Source organism: Ambystoma mexicanum, chromosome 10 (genome assembly GCF_040938575.1).
Source record: "Ambystoma mexicanum isolate Mex_15411 chromosome 10, UKY_AmexF1_1, whole genome shotgun sequence".
Lineage (NCBI taxonomy): Eukaryota > Metazoa > Chordata > Amphibia > Caudata > Ambystomatidae > Ambystoma > Ambystoma mexicanum.
Window position 1 is genome coordinate 1,618,918,667 of NC_090932.1, and position 13,568 is coordinate 1,618,932,234.

Here is a 13,568-nt window from a genome sequence, read left to right on the forward strand (position 1 = left end):
TGGCAGGGCCAAACTCAGCCTTTCATCCTTCAGAGATTGATAAATGAGCACCACACACTGTGGGTAATAATAAGCAGCGCTCAGAGGTTCGTAGTGCTAAATAAATGCAAAATTATTATTATTATTTTACTCTCCCCTTTTCCATGCCTCTGCAGACTAATGCATGGAAGCCCAAGGCAGGGGCACACTAGGCTAATTTCCCAGAAAATATGAGAAAATATTAACATAACATACAATAATACATTTCTCATATAGCGCTACAAGCCCACAGGTCTCAGAGCGCTGAAATAACCAGTGACATTATCATCCCAGAGAGTGGTACTCAAGTTATCGACCTCAGAAGGATGAAAGGTGGAGTTGACCCTGCTGGGATTTGATCCTGCCACAGGAGGGTGAGCACAGATATCAGGGGCGAGTGCTTAGCTCGCTGTACTATCTGGCCGGCAACATGGGCCATTCCATTCGGGGGATGCTGGGCCAACCTTTGTTTTCCTTTGCTTTATGGAATTTCTACTCCAGGAACTATAGCAGCAAATACGCAGGTAATAGAGCTCAGCGGGTTGAGTGCTCGCTACTGCGATCTGTTTGTGATCAGCGGGTTGCACGTTTGAGTCCTGGCAAGACCAGCTCCGCCGTTCATCCTACTGTGGCCAATGAATGTCTGCCAGCTTCGGGTGGGTGATAACAATGAGTTTTAAGTGTACAGCGCTTTGGCGAAACAATTATATACATATGAAAAATAAATAATAATGAACTCATGAGTGCAAGCTCTAGAACACCAATGGGAAAAACACTACTGGAGATGTGTCTCTTGAGTGGAAGGAGACCTGTCACCGTGCACATCATGAGAGGTGTTCTCTCCTTGCGTGAGATTAGGGGGAACAGAGCTGTGTTCTCTTGTTTCAGCAGTCCCAAGAGGAAAAACAGACAACAGAAGATTTCATCAAATACATGATTAAGGATAAAGGGCTCAATTGCATCATTTGGAGGTGACAAGCTTTTCATCCTAGGCTTTTACGTAAAAGCTGTCATGAGGGTGGCAGCAAGTGGGCACTGACTCAAAGGGTCTCCAGATTGGCTGGATGTATAATGCATATTTGCCAACGTGACCCATTCCAATCTGCAGGTGCTTATCCAGTCCTGGTTTCTTATTTGCAATCTGGGATTTGTAGTCCGAGTTTTATAATGGGAGAAGTGGAACTGCAAGTCCCAGAATGCAAAGAAAAAACAGGACTGGATGAGCACCTACAGATTGGAATGCGTCATGTTGGCAACCATGTGTATGGTTCCTCCCTGTTCCTTTCTTGCTTGTAATTTGCAGCGCTCCCGTGTGAGTGGATTCTGGGGGGAGCCCCTCTTCGTCGAGCTGATTTAGATCCAAGTAATGAGTGTTCATTTTTGGGGCAATATGTCTGGAAAGAGACCACCAGATCGCCAAAAGTCCACACAACCAACAGCTGACTCTTCACTCTGTACCATCTTCTTAAGAAAGTATAGTGCAATCTGTCAGTCCCAAAATAAAACCTTTTATTTTTAACTTTCCAGAGCTTTTATCACTATTATCGAGAATTCCGATGCGTCGTAGAAGCATGTTTACTTTTTTTTTTTTTTTTACAAAACTGCGCCATTTTACATTGTGTATTTATTTATTCGTCAATTTATGAATCCAAAGATTCTGGCCTAGTGCCACACGCCACTCGTTGCTGGCTTCAGGGCGCTGAATGACAAGGTCCAGCTATCTGCAAAAAAGGTCTCAAGGCAAGTGGTTTGCACCCAAGGCCCTTCTGAAGCACGACTTTAAGGGCCCGATTCATGGAAAATCTTCCCGGTTCAAAGTGTACTTGCACTGCTGAAAAGTGACTTTGCACTGCTGAAAAGTGACTTTGCAATGCCGACACAAACCCTGATTCATAGAACCGTCCAAAGGGTATTTTTGCCGAACAAAGTCATTTTGTACTGCAAAAATGACTATGCACTGACTTTGCACTGCAAAAATACACTTTGCACGGTTCCATAAATCGGGGACTGTGTCAGCAGTGCAAAGTCACTTTGAACGGGGCAAATATTACATTAATCGGGCCCTAATTCTTTTAACTAACTACACATCTAAAAACCCAGAGGCGTATCTCGAATTGTCCCAAGTCAGGTGATCGACTGCTCGGTCCTGGATTTGAAGCTCACACCACTTTGCATTCTGGTACGAGTAGTCCTGGATTTCTAATGCGAAAATACAATGACATCTATGTACTGTAAAATTAACTGAGCTGAAAGGCTGAGGCACCAGTGCTGTGTTTCTGCATTTTTTTCATAACTCATTTTAAATGAAGGAATGATAAAAGCTGAGATGAGTTCGTAGTTCAGCATTGCCACGTTTAGAGGGCTGCAGCATTTCCTTACTAAGCAGTTACTTCATATTTAGTGGACGACCAGCCCCCGTGGGCGGCGCTAGAGGGACAGCCAGCATAGTGGGCCACCTTTCTGGCCCCCCCTGGTTTTGATCGCCTTGCCTCTCCCGAGGGGGGCAGAAGGGTCGTGCCTCTGGTCCAGCCATATCTGTCTCTACCCAGGGGAATACTTAAAGATTCGGGGCTGCAGAGTCTCTGACTCTGTGAAGCCCAGGACTAACACCCTCCGACCCACCGCCCAAGGAATTTACAGCCTTGAGTTTCTTTGCGGGTTTGAGCAGCTTGGGGAGGGATAGTGTTTTCCAGGGAAGTGTCTTCAGAGGCGATGTTGGTTCTTTCAGCATGTCAGGAGGGTGATGTGTTCATTGCTATATACTAACAACTTTGTTGGCTCCCTAGGTGGTGTTGGTTTTATTGGTAATTTTCTTTTTCTGTCACAGATGGAGTTACTGGGCGGTCCTAGCCGGGCAGGAGTCACGCTTCTGTATCCTGCTGCAAGTATTACCCACTGGCCGCACGAGCCAGGTTCGGGGTTAGATGAGCACTGACGCCCTTACGGACAGTTGAGACTGCTCGACAACTGAATGCAGTGGACACGGGGTTATTTGCTCCATGCAATGGCGTGGGAGACTTGCTGGCCTGGCAGAAAGGCAACTAGAGGCGGTAGTCCACTATGAAATGACAGGAAGTGACAAGGGTCACCCGAGGACAATAAGGACTAAAAATACTGGTGAAAGCCCGGGAATTAGAAAGGGCCACCCAAAAGGTGTTGTAGGCTATTTATGCTGAAGACGGCTGGGAACGCCCATTTTTGTTGACTCGCAAAATGTGATCTGTCTATTCTAAAAATATTATTGTCTCTGTGGTCTAATTTGTAAACTAATATGTTTATGTTGTTCTGGGGATTGGGGCCAAAGTAGGGGGTAGCCCCGCTAAGATCACTACTGCGTCACAGAAGAGACAACATTCACATATTTATTGGGTATGTTAAGTTGTTACTTCGCCCCTAACTTCACCCAGAGGCTGCTTCAGTTTACTACACCTGTTATCTGGCACCAATCAGGTTGGTTCGCCCATCGAAGCAGGCAGGCGCTGTATGTACACTTTGGGGGATATGCAAAGATATGTGGTGATCTGTCGGCAACCTGTCTGATCATAGTACCATCCCGGCACAGCTAACTCGGCCCAAATGAGTATCACTGAGTCGCGTAACAGTAGAGACTGAGGCTACTGCACTCAGAACCGCTCAAGAAATGGGCCATTCATTAATGCGACCCACTGTGAAGACGCAAGGCGATCCCGTCTCCGCAGCGAAAGGCGGCGCCGCTGATGGCCCCAGAAGATGGATCACCGCCGAAGCAGGGAAAGCACTTCATTAATGCATTAAACTTCTGTGATAAATGACCCGCGTCATCATCGCAGGAATGATGTGGGGTTTGCTGCCTGGGTTACACATCTGCAGGTGGAGGCTGGAGGCACGCACAGATGTGGCGTCTGGTAGATCATGGACACTACAGCTTGGCAACAGACGGTTGGCTTGTGGCTGGGAATGCTTCACTGTGCACCAGTGGCGTACCAAGCTTGGGGGTGGGGCTGCTTGCCCCCAGTGGCTCTTTTAAGAACCGGACCAGAATACTGTGCAGCGAGAGACCGCTCACATTCGGCACTCTTATTAATGAGAGTGCTGAATGGGTAAGGAGTCCCAACTGGCAAGGTCTCCTGCTGGCAGGATAATGTCCCGAAATTACAAGTAGGTCCTGCGATATGCGGCAGCCCTCAGCGGAATGACAAAAGTCCTGCTTTTGCTTCGGGCTGCTTGTGAGGGGGTCTGCGGGCAGTGGTCGAAGTGTACGAAAAGAAGTAGTGGAACTATGTTCCCTCCTGGCCTGCACCCACTCCCCACAAATCCCATCACCACACCCCTTTCCACACACAATACAAACCCTCAAACACATACACCTGCTGTTTAAGGGAACGTTCAGTGCGCTGCACTGAAAGTGCAAGTTTCAACTTCTTCCTACTCTTATTTTGAAACGAAACCATTCCGGAATGGTTTATTTTTATTTTTAAAATAAAAGTACAGGAACAGTAAATCTTAATTAAAAAAAGTAGAGGAGCACCGCTCCCAACCGCTCCTGCTCACTTCGACCACTGTCTGCAGGACACGTGACCCACCCTGTCATTTCGGCCTTTCCAAGGCTCACGCTTTCGTGTGTAAATTCGAGTGAGCTCCAGGCAGCAGAGCGCACTCCCCAGCACCTGAGACGTCGCTCTGTAACAACAGAACATTAAAATGGCAGCTATTATACAGGGATATCATTTGGGGGTCGCCAGGGCTCGCAACCGCGACCCATGTGTTCTCCCTTGCTACCCCTGCACTCTCCATGGCTGACCCTGTGAAAAAAAAGGTTTTATTTTTTATTTTTTTTAATAAACTGATGCTCCTGGAGTAGTGGGGGCCCCAGTGCACCAGGTCTGAGGGTGCCCCGGTGCAGTCTTAACCCATGAAGGCTGAGCCGGGGCTGGCAGCGCGAGAAGGGAATGCTCAGGAAGGGTTGGAGCTGACAGTGACATGTGGCACGTGTCACATGCCACGTTCAACTCCAACCCCTTCTCCTCAGGCTTCCTCGCGGCACTTATACAAGAACCATGAAGCTTTTGCAGCTCCCTGCTTCCTGTTTGTGAGTAGCACAGAGGAGCTGAGGGTGGTCTGGAATGACGGACGGAAGCTGGAAAAACAGGGAAAAAAACATGTGATGTGTATTTTCCATGTGCAAAGTGCATGTTAGATGTATGTATGTGTTATGGGTCAGTGAGTGTTGGCTGAATGAAATGAAATGTGATAGTGTGTGTGGAGGAATGATTTTGGTGTGTAGGTGGGTTTGAGCCTGTGTAGAGAATGCAGTGAGAGTGAACGCAAGAGAAGGTGTATCAGTGAGTGACTGGTGGGTGAATGAGTAGGCATGTGGTAGTGTGTGTTTCAATGTTCTGGATGGGTACGTGTCTGTGTGCAGAATGCAGTGTGAGTGGACGCGAGACAAGGTGTATGAGTGAGTGACTGGTGGGTGAATGAGTATGAGTGTGGTAGTGTGTGTTTCAATGGGTACGTGTCTGTGTGGAGAATGCAATGTGAGTGGACGTGAGAGAAGGTGTTTGGGTCAGTGAATGGTGGCTGAGTTAGTAGGAATGTGAGTGTGTGTGTATAAATGTTCTGGGTGGGTGCCATTGTAAGTGTATGTGAGAGAAGGTGTATGGGTGAGTGACTTGCGGGTGAATGGGCATGAATGTGATTGTGTGTGTGAATGTTCTGGGTGGGTGGGTACATACCTGTGTGTTGAATGCAGTGTGAATGTATTTGAGATGAGATGTATGGTGGGTGAAAGGGGTGTGTGTGTGTGTGTGTGTGTGTGTGCGCGCGCGTGCGTGCGTGCGTGCGTGCGCGTGCGTGCGTGCGTGCGTGTGTGTGTGTGTGTGTTTTCTTACTATGACATTTCAAACCAACAGGAGTATTTTCTTACATAGGAGTACTGGCATATATTGGCAGAGCCAGCTTTCTGCATAGTGCCAGTAATGATACTATAAAAAAAATCTCAAAGCGAACATGATTATGTTCTTATATGGGAATACTAGCGTATGTTGGTGAAGCCAGCATGGAAATGTATGGGCACAGCCAGCATGTAAATGTTTCTTATACTGGCATATATTGAAGGGACCGGCATGACAATGCATTGAGAAATGCGCTTATGCACTTTTGGTGACTTGAATCTATTGTACTATTTCTCCATGTGAACTGGGTCGCTGCAGCCCTTTAAGATGATTAGCAATACCCTGGAGATGGATGGGGATGCAGATTTTAGACATGCATCAACAATCAAGATGACTCAGGTAGTTTTGAAAAGGAGTCAGTTTTAATATCAATTGTCTAAAACAGGGAGTACAACGAACATCAGCATTCACTCGATACTCGTACTCAACGAACCTTACAAAAAACAGAGGTTTTGTTAGGCAAATTGGTCATCAGCAACGTGTCAACCTGCGTCGCTGCCTACGTGGCAAACTACAAAAACCTATTTGAGGGAGTGATAGGCTCTAAGTGAATGTCTAAGCGTAAGCTCCATATCAGTATAGAACCGTGAAGGAAAGTGATAGGGTACTTAACATCAGGTGGGGCAACTAAGCCCTCCCCTCAAAATGGCCACTATGAACGTCACTAAACACACAACGTTTCATTGGCTACACAATCTATAGGACCCTTAATTGCACAGTCCTCTATGATTGGTTGGCTTCCCCCGTCAGTACTTTTCCACCTACGTCTAGCAGCATGCAGACTGAACATCCAGGTGCTATTTGGGCACATTTTAACACTAGCTTCCCACCAATTAATATATCAATCCATCATCACCTCAATAGTCCTGTGTCAATTAGTGCTTTGAAGTTTGGCCTTGAGTTTGTACTGTTTGTACTGTTTTAAGGAGTGTGGGCACAGCCTGCCCTCGTGCATAGGTGTGACCTCCTCGATCGTCCAACTTCCTTCTTCCACGTGACTGGACACCATGAAATAGAGCCTTTTTGTGGATTTAATGTTATTTTCTAATAGTCCTCTGACATCTTTTGTTTTGCCCAAGCCTTCTGAAGAGGAATCTCTGTTCTTTCACACAATTTGTATCCAATGTGAGCCAATTCCTGTTTGATAAGACCTTGGCTTCTTGGTTCATTCAATTCCTTCTGCTGAGATTTCATTTGTAATTTAATTTGCTTTTAACTGCGACACACTGAAGTGAGGCCTTCTTGTTCATGTTGAGCACTGCTTTATAATGCGTAGTGGAAACATCCATCTTTTATTTGTCCATATGCATCTATATATATTGGAGCTTGTTGCAATCTATTTACTATAAAGCTTGAGGCTAGCTTTGAAGATTACTTTGCTGCTTGTGTTTCTGTTGCATCTGTACATGTTTAAACTAACTTAATATCTTCATCTGTTTCTGTGGCATAAGCTTCTTCACCTTGATCCCAAGATGAACCTTCTTGATGCATTATAGAATATCTGAATTCTCTAGTCTCTGCATCTCTTCTGTGTCCGTCATCTCTTCATCTACTCTGCTTCTTGAGGAATCTCATTCAAATGGGTATCATATTGTCTTGCATGCAGGTACGGTTTTCTCAATGGGTACCTTGCCTCCTAGATCCTCTTAGGTATGGGTATTCTTATGGGTACTGCACAGAGTCCACGCTCTGCTCTTTGCTAGTTCAATTGTTCTGCATACGTCACATACTTTGGTTCCCACTCTATAGGTAATAGAGGCAGAGCAGTTGGAGTAGGGGTACTTGGCTCCTCCTCTACACTCCCCCCTCTGGAGGATTCATCGACCACTTTCCCATCACCCTTAACATCTAGACATCCTTGTCTGAAGAACTGCTTCTTTGGGATCCATATCTTTATGACTCCTTTCAGACATCCTGCTAATTTCACATGCTCATCCTTGTTCCATGTCATGAGCATCCACTGCCCACTTGGACTGCAATAGATCCATCTTCCCACCTATTTCTTATGGTTCTTTGGGTGCAGGAACTTTGTTCCCTCAGGTGCATAAATACTGGCTTTCACAAAGTCTCTGATCTCTTCATCCGTCAGATCTCTGGGCTTCCATCCTGGTTCAACATCAATCGTAATCTTCATCCCTATGTCTTTCCTTGCTGTCTTCTTGCACTGTGAGATTATTATCTTGATTACACAAGATCCAAGCAATACCAACACAATCAGGGCTCCAAGAAACTTGAACATGTCTGCCATCCATTGTGGAACCCAAGAAAAGAGTGATCCAAACCAGCTGTTACCAGCAATGTCTTCTACTTCGTCTATTATCTGGCCATGGAGTTTTGTCAGCATGTCTATGGCCTCTGTCAAGGTTCCATTCTCGTCATCATGAGAAGGTATGAATGTGCAACATGATTCTCCAGTTTTTGCACAAACACCTCCATCCATAGCTGTGATCATGTCCAAGACATATCTGTTCTGGAGAATCATCATTCTTATGGCTCTCATCTCTTCTCTGATTGCATTGAATCCCTTTATGGTAGTGTTAATTGTCTGCAGCAATTCCCATCTGGTTATCTGAAGCCACTTGGTATTTGCTGTAACTTGGATTCTTGGCATGAAGATCAACGTGAACACTGAAGAAGTTTGGCTGAACAGTCTGTGTTCATATGGGATAGAATCAAAAGCTTCTATTGACTTGGCTGAAAATTAGTCCTCTCTCTTCATCCTCTTCATCAGCTCCACAGATCTCTTCTTCCTCAGGTGAGCATGTGCTTTTGGAAACCTGTCGAGATTCAGATCACTCTTTGGAATCACTAATGCTGGAACATGGACATTCACCAGTGTGTATATTCCTCGCCAGTCTTTAGGTAGCCTTATGTAGGCCTTGGATCCACAAGCCCAATAATGAGCCATGATTCCTGCTGCTCCATGTATCATTCCTAATGTATCAAATATACAATCGCATTTCTGATTCTCTCCAACTTTTCTTGTGCCATTATTTCTGAAGCACAGCTTTGAGCTCTCCAAAGGCACTATTTGTAGGGGTCCTCCTCTGTCTTTGACCCATGTCAGTAGTTTAGAAAGTCTTGGCCACAACAGTTTGCACACCTCGTGTGCATTCAAAATAGTTGATTCAGGACGATTAGTTACAATCCAGGCTCTGCAGATCACCACTCCTTTCCCCCATCCATCTGGTGATAACACTGATCCCCAGATCTGCATCTGACCTCTGTTCTTCCAAATTCACATGTTGTCTGCAGATTTTCCTGTGACCTCAAATTTCTTGTTCACTTCCTTTCTGATTTCAGCTCCTTTTACTCAAGGTTTTTCCATATCTTATCACATGATTCCTTGTCTTTGCATTGTTTCTTGTCTTTATATCTTGTATATAGTCATCTTCATCTGGATCTGTCCATTCAGTTGCCCATTTGAGAGAAGCATCACTACCCATGAACTGGCCTCTGGTCTTGAAAAGTGCTATGTGTGAAAGACAATGTGCTGTGTGAAGATCTATTTCAACAGCTATGAAGAGCTTCGACTTCCCCATGCTGTATGGCAGGAGTGCACATACAAAGCATTCGTCCTTTGAAGTTCTTCTCCCAACTTCCTTCATGTGTTGATACCATATGTTATTTCCCAAGTGTGCCGTGCTGTCCAGGTAATTATTCAATTCATAATTATCTTCCTGTGTGCTTCTTTGAGGTCTCATTCTTTTCATGTGAGCTTCCATAATCATATCATGAAGTGTACCAGCATAGCCTCTTCTGACTGGATAAGACATAGGCGCATCTATCAGTGGACGTGGTACACCTACATGTGCTCCTTGACTTGGAGAAAGTTCAGAACATCTCATACGCTCAGCAGCCCATTTAGGCATGAATGTCTGGGATAATCTCCACTTAAGCAAAACAACGACGTTAAAAAGCATCAAGTCGGTAGACATCAAACTAGTGGAGCCTTACCACAGAGGTAACACAGCAAAGGCATATCTCCACATAAAGGCGGTTGGAATTCAATACATAAACCCCATAGCAGTCAGTGAACTGGAAAAAAGCGGTTTCACATTATCAGAAATAAAAACCATAACCAACACCGAAGAAAAAAGGAGCAAGGAAAAACCCAGAGGAGAACAAACACAGCGATACTTATCTAGAACAGAAGAGCGATATAAATCAAACCGCCTGGGAAAAGAGTGGCGGGAAAAGAGGTATCCCAGCCCATCAAGACACAGATATCAGGAAGACCTGGAGCAACGGCATCGCCACCGTACCAGCACAATTGAAAACAGGAAGATCGGCGAATTTAGCGAAAAAACAGAGAAAGAAAGAGTCATGAAGGAGCAGCAAAAGTTCAACACACAGTCTAACTCAGAGGAGCCGAAAAGGGTAAGAAACCGAAGCCCAAGAAGATACACACGCAGGAAAGCATCAGAGGCAAACGAAGAGAGAAACTGGGACCAAACAAAGGTCCTCTCAAAACCAAAAGGTCCATGGGCATGGTTAAAATCAACCCTGAACCCGAACTCTCGGAGATAGCAGCGAACTACAAGCCCGGCACAATCGCACACAGGATCGGTGAACATAATGATCAATGCAGGTGCTGAACGATTAACCTTAGGCTCATGGAACACGTGAGGGCACGCTCACCTGACAACGGTAAGTGACGTAGACCTAACCAGTATGGACATTGTGTGTCTCCAAGAGACATGGCTGCTAGAGACACCGACCCTAGATGGATTTGAAGTAGAAATATCACCTGCCATAAAAGGCCTTCTGGGTCGCCCATCTTCGGGGTTGTTGACAGCCATAAAAATGAGCTCTGGCTTCTCCTCGCCAAAGAAACTAATGGAATCCTATGAGATGCTGGTGATACTTACATCCTGGAGCAAACAACCCACAGTGGGGGAACAGGAAGAAATTAGCCAACTAGTAATAATAAATACATATTGGAACCCCCAACGGACCAACACAAAAACATACTGTGAGAAAATGGGGGAAACAATAGACTAGATTTACACTGAGTTTGAAAGAACTGACATCATCCTGTGTGGCGATTTGAACGCGGATTGTGGTGAATCCCATTCGATCAGAAAAGACAAGGCCCCACAAGGAAACGCAGCTAAACGGGGCAAGGCCTGGAAGTCGGTGACCAAGCCGAGAAATTTATACAACATCGAATCTCTATTCCCCAACCAAGCAAACATCCCTACATGGGAAAATCTGAACGCCAAAGCCACCTTGGATTACATCTACGCTTCCCAAGGCCTCCTGACAAGGATCCTGGAATTTAAAGTCCAAAGAACCTCGCACAGTGACCATAACCTCCTGAGGTGCGCATGGAAAGGTAATCACCCGGTTAATCCAACATACAAGTTTCAAGTGGAGGTAAATAACCAGCAAACGCGTATACGTCTAACGGAAGCAGACATCATAAAGATAACCAGGAACTATGGCAAGACCACGGAAGAAGACGACCCAGTGGGGGGGGGCTGAACGTCCAAATTATCTACCAATGCTGCTCCTTTCAGAAGACCAGTCGCTGGAAAACAAAGACAGGCAGTTTGTCCGAAACACATCTACGACAAACAGATAGTCGAAAAGAGGAAAACAGTCCGGATATTGAAGAGATTTGCAAATAAAAGTAATACCAAAGAAGCATGGGAGCAGTGGCAAAAGGAACTAAAATCCTACAAACACTGGCTAAAACATCACAAATTCCAACTCTATCAGCAAGACGCCGAGCAAATGATGAGCGCTCTTAACACAAAAAAGGCTAGCGATTTTTGGGCACTGATTAAAACAACGAACTCGAACATGGCTACAGAAATGGCAAACTCAGTGTCAGAGGAAAAATGGATGTCGTACCTAACGGCCCAATTTGACCTACCGCAAGAGGAAGTACCGGAGGAGGGAAAAGAGGCCACAACAGAATGGGTTGAAGTATCAAATGCAGAGGAAATCGAAAACGCCATTCTTAAATTAAAAACTTCAAGAGCCCCGGGTCCGGATGGGCTGACCAATGTCGACTTGAAAAAATCACCAAAAGCATGGGCAGACGTGATCAGCAAAATTTTCACCCATTGTAAGAACACTAAGATGATTCCCAAAACTTGGCAGAAGGCGATAATCGTCCCCATCTACAAGAAATGGGGCAGAGACGACCCAGAAAGTTACAGGCCGATAGCTTTGCTCGACATCATGGGGAAGATATTCACATCCCAGCTACTAGTCCATCTTCGAAACTGGGCCAAAACCGCTCAATGCTATGACACCTTCCAAACAGGCTTTCAAAAAAACGGAAGCACTTCAATAAACATCTTACTGATCAACATCCTAAAGGCCAAAGTGAGAGAAGGAGCCCCAAAAGTGTACCTTACATTTGTAGACCTGTCGAAAGCCTTCGACAAAATCGACAGGGCAAAACTGTGGGCTAAACTAAAACTCTGGGACTGTCCACCGCCAATTCTGAACCCGATAAAAGCCCTGCATGCAGACAGGAAAATCAGGGTGAAACTGAACAAACAAGGAGGCCTGTCTAAGGAGATCCCGGTAAAAAGAGGCGTCAAACAAGGATGCCCCTTAGCTCTGGCCTTGTTTATCGCTTTTCTAGGGGACTACCAAACTGACGAAGAACAAATCAGAGCCTTTCCACCTAAAATCGGAAATGTTCAAATATCGCGATTACTATATACAGATGATGTAATTATCATCGATCAGACCCAAATCGGACTCCAACGCAGACTAACTAACCTGGGGAGATACATAGAACTGAACCATCTAGAGATTAATACAGCAAAAACAAAAATGCTAGTATTAGAAAAAACTACAAAGAAATCGATGAGACCGCCAAAATGCTTTCTGAACAAAACAAAAATTGAGGTCGTGAACGAGTTCAAATACCTGGGGGTGATTATCGACGGATCGGCCAGAGATAAAGCAATGCAAGAGCATCTATGGACCAAGGTCAGAACATTAACAGCACAGACAAGAGCGGTCGATAGGAAATTTGGCAAATTCTCCATGCTGCCGGCCATTAACTTCTATAAAGGTAAGGTGGTCCCAGCGATCATTTATGGCATGGAAGCGTCCTTAAACATTCCAATAACTGTGTGGCAGAAGTTGGAAAGTCATGTTTGGAAGTCGGTTTTGGGTCTACCATGCTCAACCTCCATGCCTGCGATTAGGCGAGAACTGGGCCTTGTTTCCCTAGCTTCACTGGTAGACCAAAGCAAAATGAGGTTATGGAGAAAAATCTTAATGACGGACTCACTACCAATCTTCAAAATCATCGCAGAAGAACTCAAGACTGGCTCATGCAAGGCTTTCAAGAACTGGGCGGCAAGCCTCCAAAGCATTCTAATAGAAATAGCCTGCACAGAGGAAGATCTGATATCTAACGCAGACCGGGTTAAACTAAAAATGGAATGGAGAGACTGGATCGAAACAACCGAAAAAGCCAGTGCCAACAAACTACTGGCCCACCTCCCACCAACATTTAATGAAGTGAAAAAACCGCAAAATTACCTCCTGAAATTTCCGAACAAAGCGATGCGAAACATGATCCTGAGGGCCAGACTCAACTTGCTGAGGACAAAGGAAATTCTAGCCATACGTAATCAGGCA

General features: G+C 45.3%; 1 long non-coding RNA gene across 2 annotated transcripts in view; it reads left to right on the forward strand.

The window, feature by feature from the left end:
* LOC138492674 (uncharacterized) overlaps positions 1-13,568 on the forward strand; it is a 264,148-nt gene that overhangs the window by 215,144 nt on the left and 35,436 nt on the right. Inside the window, exon 3 of one of the 2 annotated variants that reach the window (XR_011276247.1) lies at positions 2,846-3,645. The exons of the other annotated variant lie outside the window; for it this stretch is intronic. This is a non-coding gene — a long non-coding RNA (uncharacterized lncRNA). Of the gene's footprint in view, positions 1-2,845; positions 3,646-13,568 lie in introns of those variants that run through there. 2 annotated transcript variants of the gene reach the window in all.